Consider the following 21,813-nt stretch of genomic DNA (forward strand, 5'->3'; position numbering starts at 1 on the left):
AATAGAAAAGCAGATTAATCAATTATGCACACTGAGAATCACTCTTGGTGCTGTGCTGTTAGAATGGAGGGTCTGCACTTAAGTTTCAAATGAGTGCATCCATTGTTTACAAGTCAGTAAGTCTGAAAGGGAAATAATGAGAGCTGATCAGAAATAATATTGTATTTATTACTGCCCTTTATGCATTCATGGTCCCGGCTTATTTTTATGCAGAAGAGAGCAACTTTGCCAAGCACTTTAGAAACATAAACAGAGGACTGGTGAGTATTTGGAAATCAATGATTAATAACTATTAGGGACAGGAAGTTGGATGACAATTGGTCATAGTAGTTACTTTATTAGCGTGGTACTTCAGATCTTGAATGTCTCTGTTGACGAACGTTTCGGAACCTGAACACTGAAAACCCAGAGGTAAATGCTTCTGTTTTCAAATGCACCTTGGAAGTTGAACGGCTTCTGCTCTGTGTTTTTCAATTTTCTCAATTGAATTTGCAGACAGCTGTTTGCGCCTCAGTTTTTGAAAATTTAGGAAATAGAACAGTCTTCCGGAATGGATTATGTTTGAGAACTAAGGAACCACTGTATCATGTTACAATAGGGGCCATTATCCCCAGGCTTCTTTTACGTATAATTGGGCGGATCTTTTATGAAACTAATGAAGCTTAAATTAATCTCAGTGGGGCCTCAGAAGTGACTTTAATCCATATTGCCTAATCATTTTGCTTCTAGAAGACCCAATTTGAGTCACATGACTCAAATTGATTGTTGATATTATATAAATATATATAATATATTTTGAGATTGTTTTATATATATATTATATAAAACAATTTCAAAGTTTGACAGTCAGTAGCACAGATGTTGTAAAGATCTGTCATGGAACAACTCCATTGAAGAAGATAACAGTGGTTACCCAGGCCTGATTGCTGGCTGCGGAGGCCCCCATAACAGTTCAAGCTCCCAAAGAGGAAGTGTCACCTGTCACAAGCCACCACCTCACCTCAGATAGCAGCATGACTTGTGGAAATGCTTCCATTGAAGATCTTAACAACCAATCAGGTTTGTATGGAAGTAAGTACTTATTGAGATAGTCTAGTCTTAAGCCACGCAGGGCTCTAAAGGTCATGAATATGTTGAATTGGATCTGGAAATAGATTAGGAGCCAGGGAAGTTGATGTTAGATTAGTGAGAGTCTTGCTCACACTCAGGATGAATGAAGTTGTCAATTGAATTTCTATCAGCTTCTAATGTTTTCAATCATAAATTCAATTGACCAGATTTCCACAATGTGTGATTTTTTTAAAAATCAGCGTTTTAGTGCCCATTTCCCCTACTACAGTATACCTACTCTTGCATGCAATTTTGCCTTGTTGATAGATTTTGTAAGCAATTTCCCCATATAAGTCCATTTTAATGGACACTTTCCTCTAATACATGAATTTCTATACATGTGTTTTGGTTGGAGAACTACATCAAAAAAATCACAGAAGAGTGAATTTTGAAGGATACCGGTAGTTCCGCTTCAATTTGTGTCTTGTTTCAGGAACTGCAAATTAGATTTCATTAAAATGTGAACTAAACTGAATTGCTCCCCCATCCCTCAACTCATACCCCTTTGCTTTTCAATTGTTCTTCACTCTTTCCTCCTAGGATCACTTGTGTGTGTGTTTTCAACTTTGCATGACTAGATCCTTTGCGTTGTAGGTTTGGATTAATATGTTCTAGCTTAGATTGACATTGTGGCTTTAGAATGCCTCACAGCAGTTTCATAGCTGTGTAGTTTGCTATACTGGAACAGCATGATTGTGACAACCATCAGATGACAGCATTGAGATGATTAGACATGAAACTGTGCAACAACCAAGCAAGGGAAACAATTCATCTTGAATATGGAGAGCTTTTAGTGCTATAAATGAGCAGCCGCCCCAGTTCCTGGCTGTGAATGCACACAGGTATGCTGTGCATTAAATAGGCATTAATATGCAGCAAAAGCATCAGGGTAGAGAAGTATTGAGACTCTCACTATCACACTACCGGTACTTAAGATCATTGTGATTCCAAGTCAGGCAAGGACTCATGTCTCAAGCTAATAATGCTAGTGGCACCCCAATGATGTTGCAATTAATGTGAAACAATTGTTTTATATAGTGCCTTGATGATGAGATGATGAATCATCAAAAGAGCCTCTTGAAACAACAACAAACAACAAAAAACTATCAGGAAGACAGCATGCCAAGTGACGGTAGCTGTTGTGTGTGAATAAACAAAATTATTCCCCTTTGCTGGCTGAGACAGAAACGGTAACTTGATGTGACAGAAGAGTGGAGCTTTTCAGAGAATGATGACATGGTCACAATGATGAGTAAAGTAACCTTGACAGCAGCATCTTGTATGGGTTACAAAAAGTTAAGGAGTAGCAGAGGGCAGGATGAAGGGATTCAGAGAAGACAAGATGGGCAACAGCCAACATAAAAGGTAAAAAAGGACTGCCAAACACCCAGATTTTCCTGGACATTTCAAAAGCGGAATTGATGTTTCGGGGGATCTCAGGCAAGTCAATTGAAAAAGCTCAACAACTTAAGGTTTTTAAAAGTCAGACCAATAATAAATTCAATCAGCAACAACACAAGGTTCAGTTTTTGTTGTATTGAGGACTTTCCATGTTTGCACAAGCTCAAAGATGCTGTGAAATTAACGGACACATTATTTTGGCAAAATTGATATGCCCTGAAGGCAGTGGTTCTTTGGTGACAGAAGGCGGTGTCTGAGTCACCTCAACTGACACATTAAGAACAAACAATAATCTGAAAGCACAAGTTGAGGTTCATTTGGTTCATTTCAGATTCTGGTTGGTTCCGAATGTGGAAATAATATGTTCTGGGTCCAGAACAAATTCATGCAGGAGGACTTACTTTGCTGCACACTGAGAAAGGAAGAGGGAAGGGGCAGCATGGGCAGCCACAAAACTCATGCATATCTTTGCCTAACAAGCTTTATTTACCAGCCAACTGTTTTCATGCTTGCTAGCCAAAGAACAGCATAATGCTTGCAGTGTGTCTCAGCAAAAACAAGGAAGCAGGCCAATAGCCAAAAAGGGTGCAAAAAGCCTTTTTATGTGTTGTATTAAGAATAGCCAGCACCTCAGTGCTATAAAAATAAGCAGACTTCAAATTCTTTTGAGATGATTCAACAAGCAAAGAGATCTGAACAAACCAGCACATGGCCCCCCAAAAGAAATGTTTTCACAGCGGGAAGAAAAATCACAAAGACATCCAGTGAAATAATAACTGATTTGCACAGAACATTGCTCCAGCTCTGATTTAAAAATAAAACTGACAATTTTGGGGTCATTTAGTATTTCAGGTAAGAACTTTGAAACCTTCAGTGAGACTACTGGAAGTTCCTTTTCACTACAGAATTGCCATCAAATTAATAGCTAGTGCTGACCATGAGTGATATCTCTTTCTCCTTACAGGCAGATACAAATATAGTTATGAGAGCCTCACAGTAGATTTGCCATAAATCTAATTATTGCTGTGTAGAAATGCAAATGAGAATTAAAATTCAAGAAAATGCAAGGTGTGTTGATTTCTAATGTTAAGTTAATGCATTTTAACCACAATGGACACATGGCTTGTTTCTTAAACAGATAACTTAATTGCTCTAAACTTCTATCCACACTGAAGGATATCAATAGGGACCAGTTCATAAATTCAACCGTCTGTGTAGGGAGTTGCAAGAGACACCATTTTATGGAGGCTGCTCTATGTGGTGAGCCATTGTCAGCAGCCAGGTGGTTCCCTGGGCAGTTGTTTTTCAAGTAGCCTGTGACTAGAATTATGTCTGTGCCGATCCCTAAAACGCCCCTCTACCCTTTACCAAGTAGGCTGCAGAGGGCTGAAGTTGCGGTAGGGCATAGAAATCAGGTTTTCCACTTTGGTATTCATCATGAATTGCCCTTTCCCCCCTAAGGGAACTGCTAACTTCATTAAATGGAATACTGTAGTACGTGGTTTATCCAGTGGCATTATGAGGTTAGATTAGGCCTGTCAAGTTAAACAGTCCACCAGCTATGTTTGGTGACTCCTTGAGGCAAAGGAAGGGAAATTTGGTGGGGTAGCAAAGGACAGATTTCCTGGGTAGAAAGGCACATTCCAGGGCTGGGTTTGTTTGTTTGTTTGTTTGTTTGTTTGTTTAATACAATTTATATACCACTTAACTGTAAAAAAACCCACATCAAACCTCAAAGCAGTTATAATACCCCCCCCATTTATGTTGTTAGGCATAAATGGGAAAAATATAGCTGTGGCCTCTTAGGAAATATCCAGCATCCACAATTTGCATTTATGTCCACAATAACTGGAAGATGTTCAACAGCATCCCAAAGGACATGTCCTCTTGAACATTCAAAATGGAATTTGTCTTATTTGATTTTTCTGGTAATTTTAATGAATTATCTTCCAAATCTGCTTCCTTGTGTGCAATTATTTAGAATGGCGCCAGCATCCTCAGACAGTGAACATGCTTCATATTTCGCAATATTAATCAGTATTCCCTTGGATGTCTTGAAATCAACAAGGAAGGAATAATTTGTAGTTGTATTAATGCAAGCATATGGCATCTTCTGAATATAAAAAAATATTCCTAGTCTCCCAGGTGAACTCAAGGAAGACTGAATGTTCAGGATTTCACCACAACAGCTGGTGGGTGGTGGGTGGGGAGTATCAGCATCTGAAGTATGTGCTTGATTTGCTCACAGTGAAATATCTCTCCTTGCCAGTGTTGACGAGATGCCCATAAAAAGGGGAGAAAAGCAGAGTGGGTTGACTTCTGCTTTGCACAAAATCAGATTGCTTTGACGCATCACAAGGTTAGTTCCCAATTTGTCCAGTGCAGAGATAATGAAATTCACACAACAGCCAGTGCTCATTCTGTTCAGTTTCATGGTATATACTGTTGTAAGTTGGGGGGGGGGGTTGTTTTGTTTTGGTGAGGGGAAGGTCGGTCCACTTGGTGCCTGAGGCCCCTCTAATTCATCTTTTATCCCCAATTGTTTTTATTAATTTTCCAAATTATTGCAAATCAAACCAAATTAATTTAATACAATTTCTTAAAATCAGGTTTCCTGCTCCTGTTCTGAACATATGATCATCGTCATTTCCTCAGATTGCCACATCACTTCTGATTTAGAGTCCAGTTGACATCCTTTACTTGCCGTTAAACATTCTTCCAGCTGGCCGCTTTTTTCACCTTACAAACAACACCTCCATTACACGAGGCCCCTCTAAGTCTTGGAGTCATGTACCCAAGTAAGGATTAAAATCTAGTGGAGGACTCCATTGTAGAACCCGTCAGGCAAGTTTCTTTGTGAGATAATGGCCATAGATGCCACCTAAGCACTGACCTTGTGTTTAGGCAAAAAGGCTGTATGGTCAAAGATTAAGTACCATAATCACAGGCTACTGTGTGGGCCTCTCACCACCACCCTCACCTGACTGAGACCTAGAATGACAATGGCAAGGTGTGTGTGAGAGAGAGCTGAGCTGGAAGCAGGCTGCAGGCAGAAGCTAAGAGACAGGCCCATGCTTGATTAATGTGTCATTCCAATACCTTTGGGGGCACTAATGCTGTGATCTGCACCATCTTAGGCTCAGGTTGTATATATGTGTGAATAAAACTGCCACAGTCTCCACTTTCCCTCATTCCAAAGAAGCCTAACCCTCGAGAAGTGACTCGAACCCCTGGAATCTCTCACTACTCAGAGATTGGGGTGGTGTGTAACAATATATATTAATATGTCCTCTTGGGTAGCTCTTGTTAGTTGAATTTAGGACACTGATTTTGCACTGTGCAATAAGAAAATTTAAAACTCAACAAGAGTTCAAATCACACTGATCCTGCCTGCTCCATCACAGCTCTACCTCAGACCACCTGCTACAAGATTGTTTAGACTCCAGTAGTAGTGCCACCAGGACAGGACTTTAGGGCAGACATCCAAGGGACCACTCAGCTGAATGAGCAGGAAAGACCCCAAGCACAACAGAGCTGGCTTGCCACATTTTGAAGTAAAGGAAGTCATACACATCTCAAAATTGAGACCCCCAGTAAGATCATGAAGTCAAGAGTCTAAAGTTACCTATCTGCACCACTAGGTTCACATACAAGTGAATCTCTAAGAAAAGGGTTCCATTTTGTGGCTAGTTCTGTGCATACTCTCCGCCTGTGCACTTGGAGAATGAGTAGTCAGTATTTCCTTAGGTGCTAATACATTGCTATGGAGAAGGTGGTATCTTACTTGAAAATTACAATATTAAAACATCTATTGAGGAGGAGGATGAGCAGAAATACTTTGGCCTTTGGCACTTGATAATAATCAGCTCTAAATCTTAATTCCTACAAGAAAGAAAGAAAGAATTCAGAAGTGGTGCTGTTAATATGATATTGTGCTTGTAAGAGACTAATTTCATTGCGTCCTGGAAGGAACTAGGCTTCATCATAGTAGATGACTCACAGATGCAGCAATATTTTTGAGACTAACGGTCTGAATAATGAAATGCATATATCAGGGTGCCGCATGTAAAACTACTGGAGCATATTTTGCTTAGTTCTCATCAAGATCAAGCTGGCACTGCAACCCAAACCCCAGTCAACCAAGGATGGGCCTTAATGGAACTGCAGAATTACTGCCACACCCCCAGGCCCATGCCAGCCAGGGGGGGAAGGTGGGGGCAGGCTGTTACAGCTGGGAACTGGTGCAGCAATCAGACCCGTACTGGGCCCAGTGTGATCAGACTCTGATACCCAGTTAACGTCTCTCAAAATCAAATTCCAACTCCACACAATAGCATGAGAAGAGGGGAGTAGCATCTGGGCGGTGCAGCATGTTCCTGATCTCAAGACAATCGGAAAGATGAAGGGAACAAAAGGGACATGCATAAAAATAACCCCTTGAGAATTGTTGTCCAAGGGTATTACTTGGCAAACATCTTATTCAAAACATGACAAACACACAAGTTCAAAGTGTGCTGAGAGTTCATATTACACTACCGTCAGCTTCTGACATGTAGATCTTTTGAAGGTGACTATTGATTTTCTGCCTGATCGCAGAGAGATAAACACAGGGAAATGTGGCTTATTTTTGTTGATAGAGGATATGCTGGTTCATATTTTCTTTCTTTCTAAGGAGATTGTAAAATAGAATTGGCTGAGAAAAGGCACAAATATTACAGCAAAATGTTACAGTGAAATTAGTGGAGGCTGGTCCATTGGGACAAATGGGGTTCTGCCGCACCAAGACTATTCTGCCCTCAACTACCCCCTACCTCCTTGCCTGCCTCGTTCCTTACAGGTAGTTTGGTGCTGTGTAGAATTCAGCAGGGAGGAGCATAAGGCCAAAACTAGAATTAATTGGCTCTCCCAAACATTGGCTCTCGCTCCATCTCCTATTGGTCTCCCTTACTTCAGCATGACCAGTCACACTGGTCCCTGGTCTCAAAATGTAATGCTGTAGCATGGCTTCTTAAGTCAGTGAGTGGAATTTAAGCACATGATTTTGCTCTCATTTCAGTTTGAATGTGCATATGTGCATTCCTTAATTTTCAGAACAAGCAACTATTCTGTGCATTCAGTGTAAGTTTCAAATACTAGATCTCCCTTTCTCTTTGAAGAATGTTTACTTCTGTATCCGACAACTCTGAATCAAGATGTTGGAGGCATGTCATAATTTTAAACTGAGTCGAGACGGACCTTTTATTACTGCAGATAAAAACACAATTCAATTAGCATATGATTCTAAAACCAAGCCTTTATTTTCATTTAGCATACAGAGATAAGGGTAAAATAAGCAAATTATCCATTCAAGTGCTAAAATTTTATGGAAGTTCACTGCTCTACTAAACCAAGAGTTCAACACTATAGATATCAGGCCTTTCCACGTACACTGGCTCAACCTCTCACCTTTTACCTCGTTTATTAAAACAAAAACAAAGGAAACCTCTGTAAGTGCTTCCAGGCGCTATGTTGGAAAGGCTGGATATAAATTTAACAAATAAAAAATACTTCTTTCATATATGTCCCTGTCCCAAAGTAGAATCAAGGAATTGTAGAGTTGGAAGGGACCCTGAGAATCATCTGGCCTAACCCTCTGCAATGCAGCAATATGTCCTGTGTTGGGATTAAGCCCACAACCTAGGTGTTCTCAGCACCACACTGAGCTATCGAAGAAGAAGAAGAAGAAGAAGAAGAAGAGGAGGAGGAGGAGGAGGAGGAGGAGGAGGAGGAGGAGGTTTAGTGGTAAAAAAACAGGTATTGCAGTGTGAAAGGGTCTTTAGAAATTTAAATAGAAGTGCTACCATTATAATCAATAAAACTAGCACAATAAACTCCCCATGTGAACACATCCCTAGTCTTCTTAGCTGTGCTTTTTTCTTGGGGGTGGGGACGTAGGGGGACACATACCCCTAAACATTTTGTGAATCTAAGTTTGTTTTCATTGAGGGGCAGCATTTCAATACGAGTCGGAAAAAAAAGCACTGCTTCTTGGATATTCTGTGCAAACTGGAAATGGTACCATTGCTTGAGCAGAGGGCCCTCTGCTGGTCTTTGGGCACCGTCAAATGCCCAACACTGCTGCCCTCTGGAGCTGGAGCTGGCTCGCACATGATTAGCACACCGTGGGTAGAATAAAAGTCTGAACATTGGATGCACTTACTATTCACCTAGAACACTGAACTTCAGCTGGTGCTTTAGGACCAGCTACTGGGTCACAGAACTATGACTATACAAATTGAGCTGTAAAAATAAGAAGTGGGTCCTCATAATAATGTTTGAAACTGAAGATGGTTCAGAGGTCTGAGAAAACTGAAGTAGTAGCGGACACCAAGGCTGGGATGGTCACCTGACCTCTTGTCACCTGCTGGCCTTGCCTTGGCTCTCCCTCTCTCCATCCTGGAATGCAACAGACAACACAGACTGGAGGCCAGATCACCACCTCCATCCCACCCTGCCACCCACTAATGGATACTAGGCAGGGGAGAAGGAAGGGGGGGTGGGGGCGAACTGCCCCGAGTGTCATCACTGAGGGGAGTGACATTTGGGGCGCCACCCACCCGTGACTCCCAAGTCTACCCCAAGCCGTGGGGGAAGGGGAGAAGCTGCGCCACCTTGCCGGCAGCCTTCCCCCCTTCCCTCTTTGTTTTGACAGCTCAGGGGAGGTCTGGGAGTTGTGCCATTGCTCCTCGCTCCCGGGCTGCTTCCTGGGGGGGGGGGGCTCCCCCGAGCTGTCAAAAGGAAGAGGGAAGGGAGGAAGGCTGCTGACAAAGCGGTGTGGCTCCCTCTCCACCCCCCCCCGCCGCCCAGGAAGCAGCCTGCCATGGGCTCGTTCCACCCCCATGAGTGGCTCACTCCGCCGCCCTGGTATGCTAGCTGCAGGCAGCGCCCCCCTGGGACGCTCGCCCCACCCCATGGCCCCGCCCCCAGGCCCACAGCATGTGTGCTGTTCCAGGTGCCGGAGCAGCTAGCTCCACCTCTGATACTAGTATCTCTTTGTGCCTTTCCTATACAGTGGTACCTTGGGTTACAGATGCTTCAGGTTACAGAGAAATAGTACCTTGGGTTAAGAACTTTGCTTCCGGATTAGAACAGAAATCACACAGTGGCAGCGCGGCAGCAGCAGGAGGCCCCATTAGCTAAAGGGGTACCTCAGGTTAAGAACAGTTTCAGGTTAAGAACGGACCTCCAGAATGAATTAAGTTCTTAACCCGAGGTGCCACTATACTTAAGGAAAATGTTGAGGAGAATGCATCACCAATTTTGACTCCTAAGGGTTCTTTTCCTTCCTGAAATAGAATTTGAAGCCATCTTCATGGCTTAATCCAACTGCCTCCACTGGTCTAATTAGGAACTATCTAGTCGTGAAGAGAGAGAGACAGAAGAGCTGCCCATCATCTAGCTCCTAGCATCCAAACTGAGGTGCGCTTCTCCCTTTCAGCTGCCACCACAGAGCTAGTCTGTGGTCAGAAGTAGAACCTGGGAGACTAGGGTTCAAATACCCACTCAGTCATAAATGGGTGTCCCCAAGCCAGTCACTGTTACTCAGCATAACCTACCTCACAGGATTATTGTGAGGATAAAATGGGGAGGGGGGGGGGAAACATGCACATCACCTTGAACTCCCTGAAGGAAAAGTGGTGTGTGTGTATATATATATATATATGCTTTCGTAGATTTTCACGGGTACAGGAATGCAGGTTTTGGTGTCCTCGGGTGTCTTCCCGTGTAAAAGTTGGGGTGTCTAGGCGACGTTTCGACGAGGTCTCACTCGTCATCTTCAGGCTGGTGCTTTCGGCTTCTTGTTACTGGAACAGAGCAGGATCTCAGTGTTTGAGTTCCTATAAATACTGTTGAGGAGGTGTGGTGTATAGCCTCCAATGTTCTGGGCAGAGAGGAGGTTCCCAGGCTAGTGTGCCTTTTCTTCTTTTGTTCCTTAATTACTTGAGGGATATCTTGAGTGATTTCTTGAGTGATTTCCTGAATCCCACTTAGGTGGGTCATTAGGTGTGGATTAGTTGCTAAAGCCTTCGTGTCTTGAACTCTTGAACTTTGTGAAGAGTTTTTCTGAGAAGATGGCTGTACTGCACTTGGTTGTGCTCTGGCTTGGCTTCGTGTATAGGGGCGAGCTGTGGTTTTGTGGCTTGTGCCAGCCAGATCTGTGTAGGGATTGCAGGGGAGTGCAGCATCCGGAGGTGCCACCCTGGTTTGGCTACTGGATGGTGTCTGTAGTTTATCTGTGGAGAGGGTCTGGGTTTGGGTCTGGTGTGGTTGATTGGTGATGGCGTTCTGTGTGCCTCTGGATCTGGTGTCAGATTTTGTGGGGAGGGCTAATTTCCAGATGTCTGGCAAGCGGGATGTGTCGTCACGCTTGTTCATGTTGTGAGGGTGTTTCTCTATCTCGATGGCTTCCATGATTATTCTCTTGTGGTGATGTTCCATGGAACATCTTTAACATGGAACATCACCACAAGAGAATAATCATGGAAGCCATCGAGATAGAGAAACACCCTCACAACATGAACAAGCGTGACGACACATCCCGCTTGCCAGACATCTGGAAATTAGCCCTCCCCACAAAATCTGACACCAGATCCAGAGGCACACAGAACGCCATCACCAATCAACCACACCAGACCCAAACCCAGACCCTCTCCACAGATAAACTACAGACACCATCCAGTAGCCAAACCAGGGTGGCACCTCCGGATGCTGCACTCCCCTGCAATCCCTACACAGATCTGGCTGGCACAAGCCACAAAACCACAGCTCGCCCCTATACACGAAGCCAAGCCAGAGCACAACCAAGTGCAGTACAGCCATCTTCTCAGAAAAACTCTTCACAAAGTTCAAGAGTTCAAGACACGAAGGCTTTAGCAACTAATCCACACCTAATGACCCACCTAAGTGGGATTCAGGAAATCACTCAAGAAATCACTCAAGATATCCCTCAAGTAATTAAGGAACAAAAGAAGAAAAGGCACACTAGCCTGGGAACCTCCTCTCTGCCCAGAACATTGGAGGCTATACACCACACCTCCTCAACAGTATTTATAGGAACTCAAACACTGAGATCCTGCTCTGTTCCAGTAACAAGAAGCCGAAAGCACCAGCCTGAAGATGACGAGTGAGACCTCGTCGAAACGTCGCCTAGACACCCCAACTTTTACACGGGAAGACACCCGAGGACACCAAAACCTGCATATATATATATATATATATATATATACACACACACACACACACACACACACACACACACATATACACTGAGGGGACAATAGATTTAGTTTTCAAAACATTTTTCCTTGTTGTTTATCTATGCTATCTTATTATATAGTTATCCAGATTGAGAATAATTGTAAATTGTTTTGCGAGTCCACTTGAAAAGTGGTATGTAAATATACAAAATTAATAAAAGTTTACTTACGGTATCTTTTCCCTTTGGGAAAAGCAGTATTTTTTCTCCTGGATATGGGTAGATTTGTCTTTCCCCCACTCTGGCTCTACTTGTATACAGCTGCTCAATTGCATTACATTCAGATAATCTGTGCAATTGACCAAATAATTAGGAGACCAAGCAATCCCCAAAGCAGCCCTTGTGTTTCTTCCAGTAATGTTAGATGGGGCAGAAGGGCCACAATCATGTGGTAATCTGTAGCTCTGGTTGTCAAATAACAAGATGAACATGGAAAGCTATTTTACACTGAGTTGGACTCTTGGTTCATTTAGCTTGGGATAGTGGAGAATATTCACCAACAAAAGAGTATTTCAACTTCTTATGTGCATTCAGTCCACCTTTGGTGCTTGAGCTTACTAGACAAGAAGCATGGCACAAAAACCTGGGGGGGGGGACACACGGACCTATCAAGAAACCCTGTATTGATTATTTCTCAGCTAGTTCAGATAATTGATGTCTATCTTTCTGAATCTTTTGAAGAAACAAATTATATTTGAGAATCGCCTAAATATCTTTTTTTTCTTTTCTAAGGCATTTTTTAAGCCACAATAATTTTTTAAAATAAAAGGTAAGCATATATTCTTCCCCTTGATTTGTTATATTTCCTTCTGCCTAAGCCCTTGCTAAGGACTTGCAAAGAAGTTAGGAATAATGAAGAAATTAAATATGATGCAACAGATCTACTAACAGGATCTCCCACAAGTATTAACAGTAGCCATGGTGTGTGGCCCAAGTTAGATTAGGTTAACCGTTCTCCCATGCTACCACCATTAAAACAGTCACACACACCCCAAGCAGCTATTTGTTCCACATACCCATATGTTTCCCATCCCTTGTGGGGCATGCAAAGTTTGGAGAGAGAATTTTAATCGCAAAAATGGCACGCAGCAAATGGATTAACCATTTCTTCTTTTCAAGTTCCATGTTGGTTGATCCTCAAAGCTGCTATTCAAAACTCTGAAAACCCCTATTCATCAACTTCTCATATCACCCTTAGGTTTGGTCTGAATATGTGTATTGCAATTATAGTTCTCTTTTTCTTTTCTTTTCTTTTTCCTTTCCAGCAGATAACTTTGTTCCCCAAAGGGAATTTGGTCATATTCATAGACTACTGTAGTAGTAGTAGTAGTAGTAGTAGTAATAGTAGTAGTAAATAAATAATAATAATAATAATAATAATAATGATGATGATGATGATGATGTTATTTATACCCCGCCCATCTGACTGGGTTTCCCTAGCCACTCTGGATAGCTTACAGCATATATATAACATAATAAAGCCTCAAATATTAAAAACTTCCCAAAACAGGGCTGCTTTCAGATGTCTTCTAAGAGTTGTATAGTTCTTTATCTCCTTGACATCTGAAGGGATTGTGTTCCACAGGGTGGGTGCCACTACCTAGAAGGCCCTCTGCCTGGTTCCCTGTAACTTCGCGTCTGGCAGTGAGGGAACCAGCAGAAGGCCCTCAGAGGAGGACCTCAGTGTCCAGGCTGAGTGATGGAGGTGGAGACACCAGGGTTTGAGTTTGGATTCCTGGCAAGAGCTTAGGAAAGGTACTCTATATTGGCTTTATTTACATATCAAAGCAACCTGCACCTAGATGGATGGACTGCCAGAAGGTGCACTCTTCCAGGGTCTCCTGAGAAAGATGGATGCCAATCAGCCTAGATGGAGGGATTGCAGAGCATTCACATCCTATGAGGATTTGGCTTCCCCCTTAAGGGGGAAAGGTTCTCTAGGGAGTATGTGGAACATGTGAAGTAAAAATGGAATAAAATGTCCTGTGACCAGAAAGACATAAGAAGGCAACAGAACACATCTTTGGATAGCAATATTAAATCAACACAATTCAGTCCCACTTATACTGGGATTTTTTGTTTGGTTTCGTTGCCTTCTGAACACATTTTATTTAGTAGCTAAATGAGAAGTGGGGCTTTGTGCAACTTAAATAATTAAAATAAGACTCCAGATAAATTACTGTATTGATTTTTTCTTTGTCAGGAGTATCACTGTAAGAAATACACTTTCTAGACCAAACTTCATTATTTTACCTAATATTGCTTTAATAGGATTTTACTCCTATGTTGATTTTTGTTTATCCTACTTAGAATATCATTTATTTTACTGCCTTAACTATTAACTATCATTTATCCAAGCCTTAACTATAATGAAGTCAAGATCAGTACCTTGTAACAGAACTTGAGTTGCATCAAGGCCAAGTACTTTATTGGCATTATTTACTCTTATCTTTTACACCAAATATGTATATTTTCAGGACCCACCCTATTTCTTTTGATTTCCTGGGGCTGAAAGGCAGGTGTCAGGGAACTGCCATCGGCAGGACAGGAGGTGCAAAGGCTCTCTGAGGTAGAGAGAGACGTTACACCTGAAGAGGGAACCAGTAGGGGGCGAATAGGAACGTCAAGGGAAGGAGAGTCGGAGGAATGGCTCAGAGACGCTTCCAGCGAAAACAGTGGGGAGGTCTCAGGACCTCCTATAGGGACACCCGTTCCTCGCCGGAAACTGTCACGCAGAGAGTCCAGAAGACGTGTTTCCGTTAAGGAGCTTTTATGTTGGAAACGTTTCCGAAAGCAACCACTTTCGGATTCTGCTAGCGATTGACGCAGCCATGCTGGAGGGGCTCCGTCACAGGCAGAGGTTTGAGAACCTGTTCAAACTCTGAGGGACTTGCAGTTTACGCACAAGCAGCTCTTCATCCCATCACAGCAATCCGAAAGTCACCGAAAGCTAGCTTGTGCCAGGGAGAGGCATCATGAGCGAACCAGCCGGAACCGGAGCAGCTGGAGGAGGTCCAAGCCTGGAGGAAAGGTACAGGACGTTGGAAATCCAGCTTGCCTTGCAGACGGCGAGGCTGGAGGAGAGGAGGGCTCAGGATGCAGAAAGGGGGAAGGAGAAAGCCACCCCGCTCCCCAGAAAGATGCCAGGATTGGTGCAGAAATTTGGGGGGGACCCCAGAAACTATCATGCCTTTAGGACAGAGATGCAATACGCTCTCAATCTGCAATTTGATGACTTCCCTGATGAGGAATCACGAGTGGCTTTTGTAATTAGCCATCTCGAATCAGGGGCGAAGGACTGGGTTAGACCCTTGATGGCAGCCAATAATGAGATCCTAAAGGACACAAGGAAGTTTTTTCGTGCCATGGACCTGATGTTTTCCAGCGACATTGAGCAGGGAGGGGTGCGAAGGCAGTTAATGGCTTGCAAACAGGGGAACCGGACTGTCCGTGAGTACTGGACTGAGTTCACTATGTTGATTCATAGATTGGGGTGGGACTTGTCTGCGGAGCCCATTCAGATGCTTTTCGAAGAAGGGCTCTCTTCGTCCTTAAAAGATGAACTTTCCCGGACCCCCAGAGCGGAGTCTATGGACCAGCTGACTAAATCCGCGCTGGCCATAGGAGCGCGCCAAGAAGCGAGGGCTTTGGAGAAGCGGGAGGGGAAAGGAGAACGTTGGAGGGAGCTCCGCATTCCAGACATTCCAGAGCAGCCTTTCCCGCCGGCAGAGCCGATGGAAGTTGGAACAGCGCGGGCGCGCGCAGTTTCAAACCTCAGTGAAGGGCGGAAGAAGGAGGGAAAGAGCGCCAAGAAATGTTATCTCTGCCAACAGCCAGGACACTTTGCCAGAGTCTGTCCACGGAGAAAGGAATGCCAAGGCATGGCAGGAGCTGTTGGGGGAGAGGAGGAGGAAAGCAAGGAGCAAGTAAAAGCCAACGCCTGGCTGCCGTCGGGGCACAGCAGCCAGGCCCAAAAGCAGTGAAAGTGCCCTCACCAGAACCTCCCAGACCTGCTCTAGTGATAGAGGTGTTGCTAGAGCTGCCAAACGGACACCCCCTACAGGTCAAGGCCCTTCTGGATTCAGGCAGCTCCTGTAATTTCATGAGTAAGGAGTTCGCAGCTGAGCACCAGATACAAACCCTCCCCTTAAGTAAACCCCTGCAGGTGACCACGATTGACGGCAGAGAGCTGTTGGGAGGAGAAGTGAACCAACAGACAGTCCCCATGATAATGAGGGTGGCAAGGCACACCGAGAGGATAGCGTTTAATGTGGCCACCTTGGGAGGAGCTCCCATCATTTTGGGGATGAGCTGGCTGGCACTACACGATCCTCTAGTGGGCTGGCATCAGAGGGTGGTCTCCTTTGGGTCAGCGCATTGCCTAGAACACTGCAAGAAGGGGAAGGATCCAGGGGAAGCCAGGCTCACCCTAGCTGGGATGGAGGTAATGAACAAAGGGGAGGTGCCTCCGCAATATGCAGATCTGAGCAACGTATTTAGCGAAAGGGAAGCGGACAAACTGCCGCCGCATAGACCCTTTGACTGTCAAATCAACCTACTCCCTGGGGCTCAACTCCCAGTGGGCAAGCTGTACGCCATGTCAGACAGGGAGATGCAGGAGCTGAGGGAGTTCATTGACAAAAACCTGAAGCGAGGTTTCATCAGAGAGTCCCGAGCGGTGGGGGGCAGCCCAGTGTTTTTTGTGGACAAAAAAAACACAGATAAGCCGAGACTTGTAGTGGACTTCAGGGCGCTAAATGCCGTGTCGGAACCCCTGGCTTTTCCTATGCCCCGAATTGATGACATTCTGACCAGGGTGAGGAAGGGGAAGATTTTTACAAAACTGGACCTTCGGGGGGCGTACAATCTGATACGCATAAGGAAGGGGGATGAATGGAAGACCACCATGTTCACCCCTTTGGGAGCATTTGAATACCTCGTAATGCCCTTCGGTCTCCAAGCCGGCTCCGCATGTTTTCAAAGTTTTATCAACCACGTCTTGGGACCTTTGCTCTACAAGAATTGTGTGGCCTTTTTGGATGACGTGTTGGTGTATTCGGAAGATGAAGAGCAGCATGTGAGGGACGTGAGAGAAGTGTTGGGCCGGCTGCAAGCCAATCAGCTGTGGGTGAAACTGGAGAAGTGCCAGTTTCATGCCAAGGAGGTGGAATTCCTGGGGTACCGCTTGTCAGACAAAGGATTGGCCATGGATCCAGGCAAGGTCCAGGCGGTGCTGGAATGGAAGACACCAAAGACCAAGAAGGATGTGCAAAGATTCCTGGGGTTTGGGAACTTTTATCGGAAGTTCATCAAGAACTTTGCACACTTGACGGCGCCCATCACCGACTGCCTCAGTAGCAAGAAGAAATTTGTTTGGACGGCGGAGGCGGAGCGAGCGTTTGAAGAACTGAAAAGGGCTTTCGCCTCGGAAGAACAACTTCTGCATGTGGACCTACAGAAGCCCATGAGAGTGGAAACAGACGCGTCAGACCGAGCGGTAGGGGCGGTACTTCTTCAGCCGGGAAGAAATACGTCGGAGTGGAGACCGTGTGCCTTCTTCTCGAGGAAGCTGAATAAGTCCGAGCGGAACTACACGGTGTATGACAGGGAACTACTCGCCATTCACGAAGCGTTCCGGAGGTGGAGACATTTATTGATTGGGGCACAACACAAGGTGCAAGTGTGCACCGACCACAAGAATTTGGAGTATTGGAGAACAGCTCGAGTACTCAAACAACGACAAGTGAGATGGGCACAGGAATTTTCCAAATTCCACTTCGAGATTTGTTATGTACCAGGCCCAGAGAACGTCAGGGCGGACGCTCTCTCACGCAAACCAGAGTATTTGGAGGGGGAGGGGGCAATCGAAGAAAGACATGTCATTCCTGAGGACCGCTGGGTGTGTGGGGCGGCGCTGGTGGGGAGACGAGAACTGGTAGAGGAAACGGAAAATGACGAATATGCCCAAAATAAGCTCAGAGGTCTCAGGGGAGAGGGTGAGAGCCCGGAGGGTTTTGAGGAAAGAAACGGGGCATTGTATTACAAAGGGGCACTGTATATACCAGAAGGTGAATTGAGAGGGAGGGTACTCAAGCAGTTGCATGATAGTCCCACGGCGGGACATTTTGGACAACACAAGACCATTTGGATGGTCACCAGGGAATTTTGGTGGCCCAAGGTGAGGGAAGATGTAAAGGAGTATGTAAGAGGGTGTGACCAATGCCAGAGGGCCAAGGGGGAAAGAAGGGCGCCGGCAGGGTTATTAGAACCATTACCCACGCCAGAACGGCCTTGGGAGGCGGTATCAATAGATTTTATGACGGATCTGCCCAAATCCAAGGGGAAAACGGCCATTATGGTAGTAGTGGACCTGTTAACTAAGATGTGCCACTTTGTAGCATGTTCACATGCAGTCACAGCGGAAGAAACAGCGAAGTTGTTTGTAGAACACATCTTCCGGCTGCACGGCGCCCCCTTGAGGGTGATCTCAGACCGCGGCAAACAATTTACTTCCAGGTTCTGGAGGAAGCTCATGAGCTTGCTGCACGTGGAAGTCAACTTTTCGACTGCCCGGCACCCTGAAACCAACGGGCAGGCGGAAAGAGCAAATGGCATCCTCCAACAATATCTGAGGTGTTATGTCAATGACAGAGAGAATGATTGGGTCGAAAAGCTGGCGCTGGCAGAATTTGCCTACAACAATGCGGAGCATGTGTCCACAGGGATGAGCCCCTTTTTGGCCAATTATGGGTGTCACCCCAGGGCATTCCCAGGGGAGGGAGGCGAGAGATGGAGCGTCCCAGCGGCCGAACATTTTGTAGAAGAGATGGAAGCGATCCATCGTCAGCTTCAGCTCAACTTAGAAAGGGCCAAGGCACAATATAAGAAGCAGGCAGACAAGAACAGAAGGGAAGGTGAAACAATAAGGGTGGGGGATCAGGTGTGGCTGTCCACCCAAGGGTTGCCGTTCAAAGGGGGTTGTAAAAAATTAAGACCCAAGAGATTGGGACCCTTTGAGGTCATTCAGCAGGTCAACCCAGTGGCTTTCAAACTCCGGTTACCCAGCCACATGAAATTGCACCCAGTGTTCCACAGGTCGTTACTGTCACCGTACAAGGGGGGAGGTGAAGGGGAGTACACCAGGGGACCAGTCTTGGAAGAGAGGGAAAGCAGTAACCATGTAGCGGAAATCCTCGATTCCAGGTGGAAGGGCAATCAGGTGGAGTATTTAGTGGCGTGGGAAGGGGAACCGGAGTCAGAAAACACCTGGGTGACGGCAGAGGAGGTCAATGACGAGGTTTTAACAGAAACGTTCCACCAAAGATTCCCGAGGAAACCACAGCCGGTAGCAAGGTTTAGGAGGGAGTATTTCGGCACCACAGACGAGGAAGAGGAACTGGAAGGATTCGCGGAGTCGGAGTTGGAAGAAGGAACGGACTCAGATGACGAGGAGTACCGAGAGACTAGGAACCACAACAAGTGGAGGAAGGTGTTCGAAACTTCAGACGATGAGGAAGGTTCTTTCCGGGGTTTTACCTCCTCCCAACCCGTAGGGGAGGAGAAGGGAGGGGGTGAAGGGGGCCCTGGAGGGGAGGTGGATGTCAGGGAACTGCCATCGGCAGGACAGGAGGTGCAAAGGCTCTCTGAGGTAGAGAGAGACGTTACACCTGAAGAGGGAACCAGTAGGGGGCGAATAGGAACGTCAAGGGAAGGAGAGTCGGAGGAATGGCTCAGAGACGCTTCCAGCGAAAACAGTGGGGAGGTCTCAGGACCTCCTATAGGGACACCCGTTCCTCGCCGGAAACTGTCACGCAGAGAGTCCAGAAGACGTGTTTCCGTTAAGGAGCTTTTATGTTGGAAACGTTTCCGAAAGCAACCACTTTCGGATTCTGCTAGCGATTGACGCAGCCATGCTGGAGGGGCTCCGTCACAGGCAGAGGTTTGAGAACCTGTTCAAACTCTGAGGGACTTGCAGTTTACGCACAAGCAGCTCTTCATCCCATCACAGCAGGCAATAAATTAAAACAAGACAACAACAGAGGGCTAGACCCAGAAGTGGCCAATCCTCCATGGGGCAATTTTACAGGTGAGCAAGGCCACTTACTTGTAACTTGTCAAGCTCTAGGAAGAACTGCAAGTCCACTTTAAGTGCACTCCTAAGTGCCTTGCAATCTCAGCTTAAATTTAAAAGAAATTAAGCCAGGGTTCCAAAGATACTTCCTTTGCAATTCAAGCCCAAATCTTCCTAGGCTTGAATTCCAAAAGGAATTCTTGCTTTTGATCTTGGCTTTACCTGTTTTGTGCCTGATGTCATGTAATATCAGGTGATGGGGAGGTGGGGATGGTTTGGGCTAAACCATGTCCTGGGTTAAATGCCAAGGCCTATGAACAGATTTAAGAAGGAGCATCATGTGATGCAGGAGATAAATTATCTTACATTCCAAACTTCATACAGTGGTGCCTCGCAAGACGAAATTAATTCATTCTGCGAGTTTTTTCGTTCTACGAGTCTTTTCGTCTTGCGAAGCACCGCTGTGTATTGACGGTTTCCCATAGGAATGCATTGGCAGCTTTAAAAAAAAGGCGCAAGACGTTCCGCCTTGCGAAGCAACTCAGAAAACGGAAAACTTTTCGTCTTGCGAGTTTTTCGTCTTCCGAGGCATTCGTCTTGCGAGGTACCACTGTATTATTATGAGTTTATGGGTGCCAGAGTGACACGCATAATTCCTGGATTTAGAATTTAATCAATGCTTGGAAAATTAAACTGGAGGTCAGATATAAGTATCTTAATAACTGGACTCAACTTCCTGTGTTCAGGAGATGCCTGAGAGGTGGGCCATCCCATTAACAGAGAAAAGGGGAATGGGCCATCAGACTCTGTGCCAGCTGGCAAATGGGTGGAGCCCATCCCTGAGCTCTGAGATAGCAGAACTAAAACAGAGTGGCGAGTTTAGGATTGCAGTTGGGGATGATATGGTCTGGAGGAAAATAGTTGCAGTCTGTAAAATTCAGCAAGCTGGAGAGAGGCTGAGCCATGGCTGGTGACTTTTTAAACCCAAAGCTGCTATGATGGAAGAAGCAAGAACCTCTTTGGGTGTCAATGCTGTGAGACCCTCCATCATAAGCTCATGCTGTATATATGTGTAAATAAACCATATATCAGAAAGACACCACAGTCTCTGCTGTGCCTCATTTCCAAAGGAAACACGAACCCTGGGTGAGCTCCTGGGCCCCTGGAATCTCGCAGTGCTCAGAGACTGAGATCGCTTGTAACAATATCAACAAACTGAGTGCCACCTTCACTGCCTACTGAGCACGATCGCCTGAGACATGACTGCTGGTAAAGGTTTTATTATTTGGAAAACTTGCAGCCACATTTTCAAGTTAGATAGCAGCAGGAGACTTTCTCCTGCCACTCCCCCCCCCCCATCCCCTGCCAAAGTATTAGGTCTCATACATTTTAAGAGCTGCATGAGGCCAGAACTGAATGACTGTATCCAAATTGCATTTTCACTGCTAGAGCCTGCTAAAAGGAGGAGAGAGTATTAGCAGATTTTCTGCTGTCTTTTAAATGGCAGAAATGCAGTGAAACTAGGCGTAGGGGCCATATCAGTTGTTGTTCAGTGTTGTACAAAAACGGAAGTAATAGGAAAGGGCACAGCGAGAAGAAGGAAGTTAAAGTAGTAGCCATGGTTTGTGTTTCTCATTTTTCCAATTTATGTACAATTTGCCCCATTTCTGTATCAATTTGCCCCCATTTCTTTTGAAAACTCCACATGAAAGTCAGCTTGCATTTTTGTGTGAATTTCCCTAATGGTACACGGTTTTGTCATGCATGTATTTTTTTTTTTTGGGGGGGGAGGCAACCATTGCCCCTAATATGCTGCAGGATTGTATGTTATGCACACTATACTCTCATTTCTGTGTTTGTTCTGGGATGAGGAAGTAGTGGCCCTATAGATGTTGTTAGGCACCATCTTTGACCATTGGTTATTCTGGCTGGGGTT

Source organism: Podarcis tiliguerta (assembly GCF_965153285.1).
Source record: "Podarcis tiliguerta genome assembly, chromosome: 4".
Taxonomy (NCBI): Eukaryota; Metazoa; Chordata; class Lepidosauria; order Squamata; family Lacertidae; genus Podarcis; species Podarcis tiliguerta.